Below are 11,226 nucleotides of genomic sequence, written 5' to 3'. Positions count from 1 at the left end.
TCCAAAATGTTCCAGCCTTTCCTCTGCAACCATGCTCTAGTGGACTTGGAGGTATGCTTGGGATCATTGTCCTGTTGAAAGGTCCAACGTCTCCCAAGCCTCAGGTGTGTGACGGACTGCATCACGTTTCCATCCAATATCTCCTGGTACTGAAGAGAATTCATGGTACCTTGCACACGCTGAAGCTTCCCTGTACCTGCAGAAGCAAAACAGCCCCAAAGCATGATTGACCCTCCACCATGCTTCACAGTAGGCAAGGTGTTCTTTTCATCATAGGCCTTGTTCTTCCTCCTCCAAACATAGCGTTGATCCATGGGCCCAAACAGTTCTAATCTTGTTTCATCAGTCCACAGAACACTATCCCACAACTTTTGTGGTTTGTCCACATGGCTTTTGGCATACTGCAGTCGACTCTTCTTATTCTTTGGAGACAGCAAGGGGGTACGCCTGGGAGTTCTGGCACGGAGGCCTTCATTACGCAGTGTGCGTCTTATTGTCTGGGCTGAAACTTCTGTACCCACATCTGACAAATCTTTTCTCAGTTCCTCAGCAGTCACACGGGGACTTCTCTCCACTCTACGCTTCAGGTAGCGCACAGCAGTCGAAGTCAGCATCTTCTTTCTGCCACGACCAGGTAGCGTTTCAACAGTGCCCTTTGCCTTGAATTTGCGAATGATGCTTCCTAAGGTGTCTCTTGGTATGTTTAACATCTTTGCAATCTTCTTATAGCCATTGCCCTTCCTGTGAAGAGAAATCACCTCTTCTCTTGTCTTCCTGGACCATTCTCTTGCCTTCACCATGTTTGTAACCACACCAGTAAATGTCTAGAAGGAGCTGAGTATCACAGTCATTTTAAAGCTGCCTAATTGGTGCTTATTATGCTTGATTGCTGCTCGGTGACATCCACAGGTGTTTTCAATACCTGATGGAAAGCACCTGTATGAACCTCTGTTCTTCAGAGTGGTAGTCTTTAAGGGGTTGAATAATTGTGGCAATGAAGAAACCACATAAGAACCATTTACTACTGTATTACATAAACAATTGATGTCATTTTAGTTGCATTTGGGTAGTTACAACGTCCTTGTAGGATTTGATTCTGAATACAATTCCAAATGTACACTATAGTCCCTAAACCCCTTTACAGCATTGGGGGTTGAATAATTTTGGACACAACTGTATATACTCGGTGTCATTATACGGCGCAGTGTGATCATTATCGGTGTATATATACTCGGTGTCATTATACGGAGCGGTGTGATCATTATCGGTGTATATATACTCGGTGTCATTATACGGCGCGGTGTGATCATTATCGGTGTATATATACTCGGTGTCATTATACGGTGCGGTGTGATCATTATCGGTGTATATATACTCGGTGTCATTACACGGCGCGGTGTGATCATTATCGGTGTATATATACGGCACGGTGTGATCATTATCGGTGTATATATACTCGGTATCATTATATGGCGCGGTGTGATGATCGATTATTTTCGGAGAAGTTTACTATAATTACTAGTGTGTTGTGTACAGAGGAGGACGGAGGCCCCGCGGCAGCCAGATTTGAGTATCTGGTGTTCCGTCAGCTTGCAGCAAGGACAGGAAGGAGTTACAGAGCAGCAGACATCACGCCAGAGTAGCTGGCATATAGTACCTGATGCTGCCAACCTTGCAGTGCCCAGCGAATCAGAACAAAACATGGCGGAGGGGGGGTGATGCCAGCTGTCTTTTCAGGGCTGTGGGAACCTCAGACTGGCAAGGAGAGACATTTCAGGGCAGGGGAGGGATGGGTGGGAAAAGGGTCAGGGGTCAGGCAAGGATTGCCCATGGGCACTGCCCCAGCCAACCTCACAGGGGCAGTGCTAATCCAAAAATGCTGCGACTGTGAGCGAGGATTTATGCCAGTCTCTGTCAATTTGCTGCTCTGACTTTTTGTTTCTTTTGTCATTTTATTTCATTTTACACATTACGACTTCTCATTTACTGCAGTTTCTGCCTGCGATGCTTCTGTGTCTCTTCTATGCCATCCACATATCTCTTAGCACCGTTGGTAATGAACAGTCTTCCGAGTTTATTTACCTACATATATGGCGCTGACATATTCCTTGCTGCTTAATGACGCATGCAAAACAACGCACTTCCATGCCTGTCCCTGCATAACTTACATCATACAATCACCTACGCATGCAAACTCCATGCAGATGGTGTCCCTGCCAGGCAGCACTGATATTTTTAAGAGTATTGTTGTTCCATCCCAACTTAGCTAATAAGCCATGCAACGCTTTAGATAAATGATGTGGTACATTTGGTGGTATTTGACCACATCTGAGGTTTTTACTTTTTGTGTTGTAAAAAAAAAAATAAAAATAAAAAAAACCCTATTTATTTTCTATTATAAAGCATATCCAATAAAAACAATTTAAAAAAATGTCTTCATACATTTATGCCAAAATGTATTCTGCTACTTATGTTTGGTAAAAAAAAATCCCAATATGTGTATACTGATTAGTTTGCGCAAAAGTTATGGCGTCTACAAACTATAACATATACGAGAATACATTTTTTTTCAATTTTTTCAATACTATTAATAGCGGCAATCAACAACTTATAGCGGGACTGCTATATTGTAGCTGACTTTTTTACACTGACACTTTTTGGGAACCAGTGACACTAATACAGTGATCAGTGCTAAACATATGCACTGATCACTGTACTAATGACACTGGTTGGGAAGGGGTTAACATGAAGGACAATCAAAGGGTTAAATGTGTTCCTAGCTATATGCTTGGAGTACACTAGTTGGTGTTGTTACTAGGGGAAGTGAAGGATTGTGTTCCCAGCTTTGCAGGGGCACACGGTCTTTCACTTCCCCACCTGTCAGAACAGAGCTCTGCCTTGTTTACATAGGCGAAGCTCTGTTTTTTTCCTGCCCGATGATCGGTGGGTGCCAGCGAACATCCGTTCACTGGCACTTGTAGATTGGCTTCTGCTGTGAGTGCTCACAGCAGAAGCAAGCACATGTGCACCTCCTATGGCGAAAATGTAAAATCCTGTGTGTGTATATATATATATATATATATATATACAGTATATATGTGTGTGTGTGATTTTGCACAGGAGGGCCGCCCTGTAGCAGAAAACTGCTATAAAGCAGTCTTCAAGTTGTTAAACAATCTCCTACATACAGCCAAACACTGGTAATAAAGATGAGTAAATATTCAATGTTCCCAATAATACACTCTATATACATAAAATCTTTGTGCCAACTGTGTGAACGGTAATACCTGGCTCCTGGCTCTAGCAGCAGATGAGGAGGTGCTTCCTCTTAGCCGCAGCAGCCGGTCCCTATTGGGGCTCCCAGAGCGATGGCGAACCCTAGAGGCCAAGTCAGGGCTGAGGCGCTCAGGAGGTCTGGACCTCCTAGTACGTGGAAGAGCAGGAACAGGTGCCTTCCCAAATCCCTGTAGCATCCCTGAGTACTGGGTCTGCAACCAGTGAGGGCCATTCACCAACGCAGCCGCCCAAATTTGCGAAAGCATGCTCTCCAGGTCACCCATATTCCTAGTGTGGAACAAAAAAAAAATATTTTCCCTACATACAATGAATGGTGGGGCCTCCCTTCCTCCCCCCTTGTGCACCTTTTTAAACAAAATATATACCGTGATGCTGTTGTAAAATATAATATACACAGTAAGACTTACATTAACAATGCATATATATAACTTTCACCCAAAGTAACACAATGGTGAAGACTATCCCCATGTCAAAATGAATCCTGCTAATTATTAATAGTCCATTCAGGAGCAGAGTAAGTAGAAGTGTGAACACTTTAGTGATCTTCTGTGCTTTGTGAAACACCTTGTGTCCTTCCACCAGCTACTCTATGAGCTCACCTTAACTTCAGACCTAAATAGGTCTAAATGCATCTTCCTTCTTCCTCCAATGGTAAGCTGCTTTACTGTGGATCCCCAATCTCCTCCACGCTAAGGGGAACTTGTTGCTGGTTATTCGGCAATCTCTAAACACATTTGTGCTAAAAAAATTTTTTAAAAATCAACATAGCGCTGAACTGTATCAAACCACTTAATTTATCAGAAAAAAAAGATGCACTCATATTACTGTGCACGTGGATTTTAGGCTCGACCCCCTTAAGTTTATCTAACTATCGGCATTCACCTTGGCTCAGCTCTGAGAGGTCAGGTGTCACGATCAGGGGTCAGGCTCAAAGACCAGTTGCTATAGCAGTGGAAAGGCTCACCTGAAACAAGCAGGATAGGTACACAGGCAGGTCACCGTGGCGGAGGAGTGGGTTCACCCGAGGTGCGGCATCTAAGTACCAGCCGGTGTTCACCAGAGCTCCTGATGGTGGAGATAGATTTTGCTGCGTGTTAGCACGAGGTCCTGGTCCTCAGGAGCACCCCACCAGGAGGTGAGCAGGTGGAGGTCCAGTAGCATATTAAGTAGGTAAGGATCAAACGGAAGCATGGTCAGTAAACAAGCCAAGGTCGGTAAGGAGCAGTCGCAGGTTGGGATCAGGCAGAAGTGTAGTCAAGAACAAGCCAAGGGTCAATAACGAGTGGTAGCAAAATACGGATAACAGCAGAGACGGCAAGGAGCAAGATACTGGCTGGAGAGTACAATAATCTAAACAGGAAGGGCAGAGACATGGCTTATATCAGGAAGTTCATGGGAGGAGCAAGGGGTTCAAGGTTCATGACAAACAAGGTCAAGGTGGGATCATCCAAATAATTGTCATGGTAGCTGTCCAGCATTCCAGGTGGCTCAGCAAGAAGAGACTTTGCCACCCACCACAGAAGGCCCAGGTTCGTACCCAGGCTCTAACATCAGGATAAGCTTCCTGTTCAGTGTGATGATGTCACACAAACTCCTCCCCGATGCATTACATCACATGACTTTCTCAAGGAGCCAAAATGTTGGGGTATTGTGAGAGTTGCACGAAGAGTAAGTGATATTGTGAGAGATACAATGAGGGTTAGTGTTGTGGTATTGTGAGGGTTATAAGGAGGAATAATGTTAGTGCTAGGGAATTCTGAGGGTTAGTGTTGGGTTATTGTGAGGCTTAAAGGAAGGATTAGTGTTGAGGTATTATGAGGGTTAAAGGAAGGATTAGTTTTGGGGTATTGTGAGTGTTGTAGGCAGATTAGTGTTAAGGTATTGTGAGGGTTAAAGGAAGGATTAGTGTTGGGGTATTGTGAGTGTTAAAGGAAGGATTAGTGTTGGGGTATTTTGAGTGTTAAAGGAAGGATTAGTGTTGAGGTATTGTGAGAGATACAGAGAAGAACAACATTAACACTAAAGAAATACAATTAACTAATGTATCTGTAGCGCCACCCCCATTGGAGCTGCTGGATAGGATGGGTCCTCTGTTCTTTGCTTCGGCCATCTCAAGAACCTCAGCTTCTCTGACACACGAGGTTGAGTTTACAAACATACAATACCACAGGAAATCATTGAAAGTAATACTTGTAGTGCTATATCAAAGAAAACAGGCACCAAACCAGGAAGTAAAAGCAAACTTAACCACTTGGTAACCGCGCTATAGCCGAATGACGGCTAAAGCGTGGTTACCCAGTTCTGGGAGGGTGTCATATGATGTCCTCCCATAACGCGCCCATACGCATGCCCTGATTATCAGTGCTCTGCAGTGTCACCCACCAGTGCCCATCAGTGCTGCCCAGCAGTGCCATCAGTCGGTGCTGCCTGTCAGTGCTGCCTATCAGTGACCATCATTGCTGCATATCACTGCAGCATCATCAGTGCCTCCTCATCAGTGCTAGCTCATCAGTGCAGCCTATCAGTGCTGCCTATCGGTGCCACCTCATCAGTGTCCATCAGTGCTGCCTATCAGAGCAGCCTCATCAACGCACATCATGAAAGAGAAAAATTACCTGTTTCTAAATTTTATAATAGAAGTAAAGAAAAACCTTTTTTTTTCACATTTTTTGCTCTTTTTTTGTTTATAGTTCAAAAAATAAATCACCCAGTGACGATAAAATACCACCAAAAGAAAGCTCTATGTGTGTGAAAAAATTTATAATAAGTTTATATGAGTACAATGTTGCATGACCGCACAATTGTCATTCAAAGTACGACAGCTCTCAACACTGAAAATTGGCCTTGGTACGAAGGGAGTATATGTGCCCAGTAGGCAAGTGGTTAGTATATTGTTACCCAGTTTGGTTGGTAACTAGGCAAGCATAAAATGGATTAACAATGTAATGTACAATGTAATAACACAGTTTAGCATTCAAAGTGATTAACAGTAAGGTCTAGGCATAAGATGACATCTGGCCGCCTTAAGTGCAGCAGGAGTGAAGTACTGGAACTATACTGCTGGAACTATACCGCCAGAGCACATTTATGGTGGCAATGCTAGTCCTAGACCGACGGAGCATGTGTTGTCCAAAAGAAAAGGAAGATGATAGTGGAGGGGGTAGGGTAACAAAGGGGGCTTGCAGAATAATTATTACAGGAGGGGAAATCCTCAGATGTTTATCTGCCGGATATCTTTGGGGCCCTTTAACCATTTGCCGCCCTACCACAGTACATTTACTGCGGCAGGGCGGCACCTGCAGGCACAGTGACGTGTGTGTATATGTGTGTATGTATATATATATTGTGGGAGTTCTGGGCACTCTCACTGTGAGAATCAAGGTTATATCCCAGGATTCTCAACTAAATAGGTTGAGGAGCTCCAGAGGGTTTATTTAATGCAGAGAAAACTAGCTTTTCAGTTTCCTCATTTGTTCGTAAAGTCCGTTTTGGGATCTGGAGCCTGAAGATTTCAAAGTGATCTGGGAGGCTGAATATTTGTTTCATTTGTATTGATGGTGGATACCCCTGCGTGCGAAACATATTGTATGGAACTTTCCTTTAAATAAAATTGGGCTAAAAGGCCCTTAAAAAGAAGAAAGTGAGTGGCTGTGTGCTGTAAAAGCTCTGCCATTTGATGCTAGTTCTCACAATATATGTATACGTTATCCGGCCTGTAGACACAACGGATTACTCGTACCGGTAACCAGGTATCACATGATCGTTATGATTGGTCATAGTGATCAGATGTGCACAACAATGTAAACAACCTGTCATGAATGGCTTTCCATTCATGAATGGCTTGGTTACTGTTGTGATCTGTGATTGGCCCACAACAATCACATGGTACCTGGCTACCTTTCCCAGGCGATTAGCTGTATAGCAATCACAGATCACAAACATATGCAAGCTGTTTATGAATGGGAAACCCATTGGGCTCAAAGTTGTCTTACCAGTCCCCTGTATGCTGTATGCTGCGGTGACCTCTAACTGTAGAAGTGGGGCCCCTTTGGTCTCTCTCTGAAAGCCTCCATTGATCAGCTTTGGGCAGTAAACCGTGAGAGGGGGCGCTCAAGTCTCCTTGCAGCAACGGTGCAGGTGCTGAGGTGTGAGCAGTGCTGCACTGCATCTGGGTGTCCTTACTCCCAGTCTCAGGCTCAGGTCTCCGCTGGTATGGTTTTCAGCTGGCAGGTGGATATTCAAACAGAGGTGCTCTCTCTAACTCCCTTGGTGCCAAGAGGAAACATTTTCCTGGACAGTTTAATAAGAATAATCTCTCCACTTATCCTACTGTACAGTGCCTATTGGGATCTGTAGTGTACCCATTATACTGTAGCCATTATACGGCTGCTGTCTCAAACCACAAATCCCAGGATTCTCAACGCTCTGTATAGAAGTCTATGGGCTTGCTTGGCTTTAGCTCTCAGCCTGCTGGCCGGAGGAGGATGGTGCAGCATTACATCTGTATCTCAAAAGAGGGAAAGAAGAATAAAGGGCAATGTCTCCATTTCCATATTGCTGTAGTACAGCACCTGGCGATATATCTAGCAATAAAGGTGGAGCTGATATGAAGTCCAGGATGTGACACCCTCCAACCTCAAGATGAGATTATAGCTTTCCCATTCAATGATGATGAAGTGAAATGCAGTGCTGCCTGTACTATAAAAGGGGCATCACTGACCATCCTGCTTGGGTAGACCCTCAATGCTTTAGTCCATGTTCTGTTGCTAGGATGTTGCTAAGACACTCTCAGCTGTTATTGCTTTCCCCGTCATCACAGGAGTGAACTCTCAAACCCTTGCCCACGTGTGGTCCACTATCTCCTCCATCATAGTAACCTTGAGCTTAGAGCTACTGGATGGGATTGTGCCATTTCTGGGAATTTTTCAACCAGGTTTCAGAGGTACATAAATGGCCTACACCTATTACAAGATCATTATTCAACTTTGGCTAAAGCTGCACAGTCTATCTACAGATGCCCCCCCACCCATCTGCAGGTGTTTTGTAAAGGTGAACTAACCCTTGAAAGCTGTAGAACTGAAATAGCCATTTACTCCCTCTGTGCCGTTCTGGGCCACCACTCACCCTCATTACAGTCCATGATTATGCAGCTCTCCCCTCGAAGAACGTGAATCATCTTCCTGTGTACTCATAGCTATGGATGCTCCTTCAGCAAAAAAATAAGTTTCCAAGGTAATCATAAAAATACATATTGAAAAAGATGTCAGTGCCCAGAATTCATTGAGAAAATGAAATGTTTCAGGTTCAGGAACATTGGAAATTTCTGGTAATATCCGGAGTGTCTGTAGTGTGGAGAAGTTACGGGGCTGAGGTCGGGTGCAGCATAGAGTGGGAATTTTAATCTAATGTCCTAATTAGTTTTCTGGCTTTAGTGGTTTACCGAGGGCTGAATGTACTTGTGGGTGAGAGGCTTGAGGAGTTGCTAAAAGGGCGGCACTAAACAGAAAGTGAGTTCCGTTGACTGCCTGGCACAAGACATTTAAAGAGAACCTATGTAGGGCAAGCCAACTGGATTACTGTTATGCCATATGTACTCTGCCTTCGATCCCGATTGCCTGCGGGAGTGAAGAGCATTAGCCCTTAGGGCTGAGGAAGCATTGGGTACCTCAGTGGCCAATCACCAAGCACCAGTACTGTTTCATGAGGCAGTGCCAGTGAGTGACAATTCTCATATATGTGATAGTACCAGGTATGTAACTTTATTGGGAAAATGGAGTGGAGCAGCAAAAGAAAGGTAAGTATAAATTGTTTGCCCAGCATAGTCAAAATACCAGTTTACTTTATAGGTATTTTCCACTTTCAGATCTTTTGATTGTTTTAACTAGGTATTAGTCACATACTTGGTTGGGGTCCAAAATTATGAGAGGGCTTGCCTAGAGGACACCCCTGGATATGGTGGCAGGGCATGTAAGCCACACAGTAGCATGGTTGCTGAGGGTCCGAGATATTAATAGTTGCTCTTGGAGGTAGTCAGCAGGTCCAGTCAACCAACAGGAGTTTTTAGAGAAGTTCTGGAGAGGCACTGCAGCTGGTAACCTATACACCCATAGAGGGCTGATGCACGGCAGGACCTATAGAGAAAATCTGGAAGGCAGAGATGTCGAGGTAGAGGCCAAGCTCACACACAGGTAAGACGTCAAGTGATGAAACGTGTTGGGCGTGGCCTAGTGGACGTGACGTCGGGACGTTCCTCCCGGCTGTCGGCTGTGAGATCGCGGTGCAGGAGGTTCGTCCCTTGGTTTTTCCCTCGTGGATGTGTTATTATAGAGGCTGTCATTGCTGGTGTCGGCTAGACACCTTCCTTGTGAGTGTTATACTTTACTAAAATTTTACTGGTTTTAAACGTACTGCACCATCATATCTTCTCTGATTCCTTGAGCTTTGCTATTGTTATTGGAAGACCATTTGCTGCTTAGCAGTTCCATATGTGCTGATTGGATCACTATTGGTTGCTGTTCCTCTACTGGGGTATCCTGCAGATCATCGCTCCCAGAGCAAAATGCTATCATGCTGGTTTATAATTTAATCAGCATATAGCTCTGGTGAGTGTATTCATGTCATCTGGTGTCGGATTCGCACATGGGTGTTTGTTTCAAGATTGACATTAAGTTGATATTGGATTATCACTGTTTATGGTGGCTGGACTTATGTTTATATTTAAGGATTTTAATGGTTATTTCTATTATTTATCCGTGCATTTTTTGTGAATAATTAGCTCACTCTTTATTTGTACACAACCACACACAGGTAAGCAATATAACTAGAGATGATAGGTCAAGAGTCAGGCCAGGGTCATGCCGGAGAGATCAAGCAGAAGCAAAGTCTTTTAATGAGCCAAGGTCACAATCAGAAGTCAGGCAAAGGAAAGTCCAGGGGTCAGTAACAGGTAACCAGAGTAAACACAGGATCATAAGAACACGAATCATTGACTAGCTGAAGATCATCCACAACTACCTGTCACCACTTCTTTCGTTGAATAGGAAGTTTGATCCCAGTTCTGGAATTGGATGTGCGCCCAAGTGTGTCAATGCGTGCAGATATCCGCGTAACACACATATGCACGTTACTGCACAAACATGCATGCCCACACAGAATACCGCCAGAAGTCACCAACCTGCACATTGGCGCATGTGCACCTCTGCCCCAGGTAGAGCGCTGATAGTATGACAGTATTAGTGTGGCACCCTCCTAAGGAAGCTAGGGGGAGCTAGTTGATTATTTTTTAGTTAGAGGCTGAATAGCAGCCTGGTGGAATAGTCAGAGGGGGTAAAATTTTGGTCAGGACTGAGAGGCTCTGCAGACCAGCTCTCTGGAACTTCGCTCTGATCTAGAGACTTGGAGAAGTCTCTATAATTCAGTGGGCAGGGGTGAGTAGGATCTGGTCTGCACTCACAAGGGATCCTGGTAAATCTTCAAGCAAGAGGCTTGGCATGGGGTCAGGACAGCCCTTAAGAGTGACCAAGCCTGCTCAGTAGCAGGAGAGTTCAGGTGGAAGATGGAGTGAGCAGGATGGTGTGTGGAGCCTGGGAGGGGGTCCAGGAGAGGGGACTACCTATAGGCGGAGGAGCTGGAAGAGAGGATCTCTCAGCCTTGTTGTCCCCCCCGAAAGAGGGCAGCCTGGGAAAAAGGGAAGGAGCCAGCCCACCGTAAGGTCTGAAGGCAGCCACCAACCCACATGCTAGCAGGAGAGGACTGAATGAGTAATCTCACACCTCCTGGGCCAGACAAGGGGAAAGGGTATTTAGGTGGGAACCTGACTAGCCCCATCTGGGACTGCTTTTATCTAAAGTGGCTGCTTTAGGGACCTCTTGGCCAGGGATTCCCTCAGGCAGTTGGGTGAAGAGGAGATTTCATCTGGGGTCTGAGGTG

Source organism: Staurois parvus, unplaced genomic scaffold, assembly GCF_062004578.1.
Source record: "Staurois parvus isolate SC_StPar_1 unplaced genomic scaffold, SC_StPar_1.0 ptg001131l, whole genome shotgun sequence".
Classification (NCBI taxonomy): domain Eukaryota; kingdom Metazoa; phylum Chordata; class Amphibia; order Anura; family Ranidae; genus Staurois; species Staurois parvus.
The sequence above is the reverse complement of the archived record's forward strand: the minus strand, read 5'-3'. Positions refer to the sequence as shown.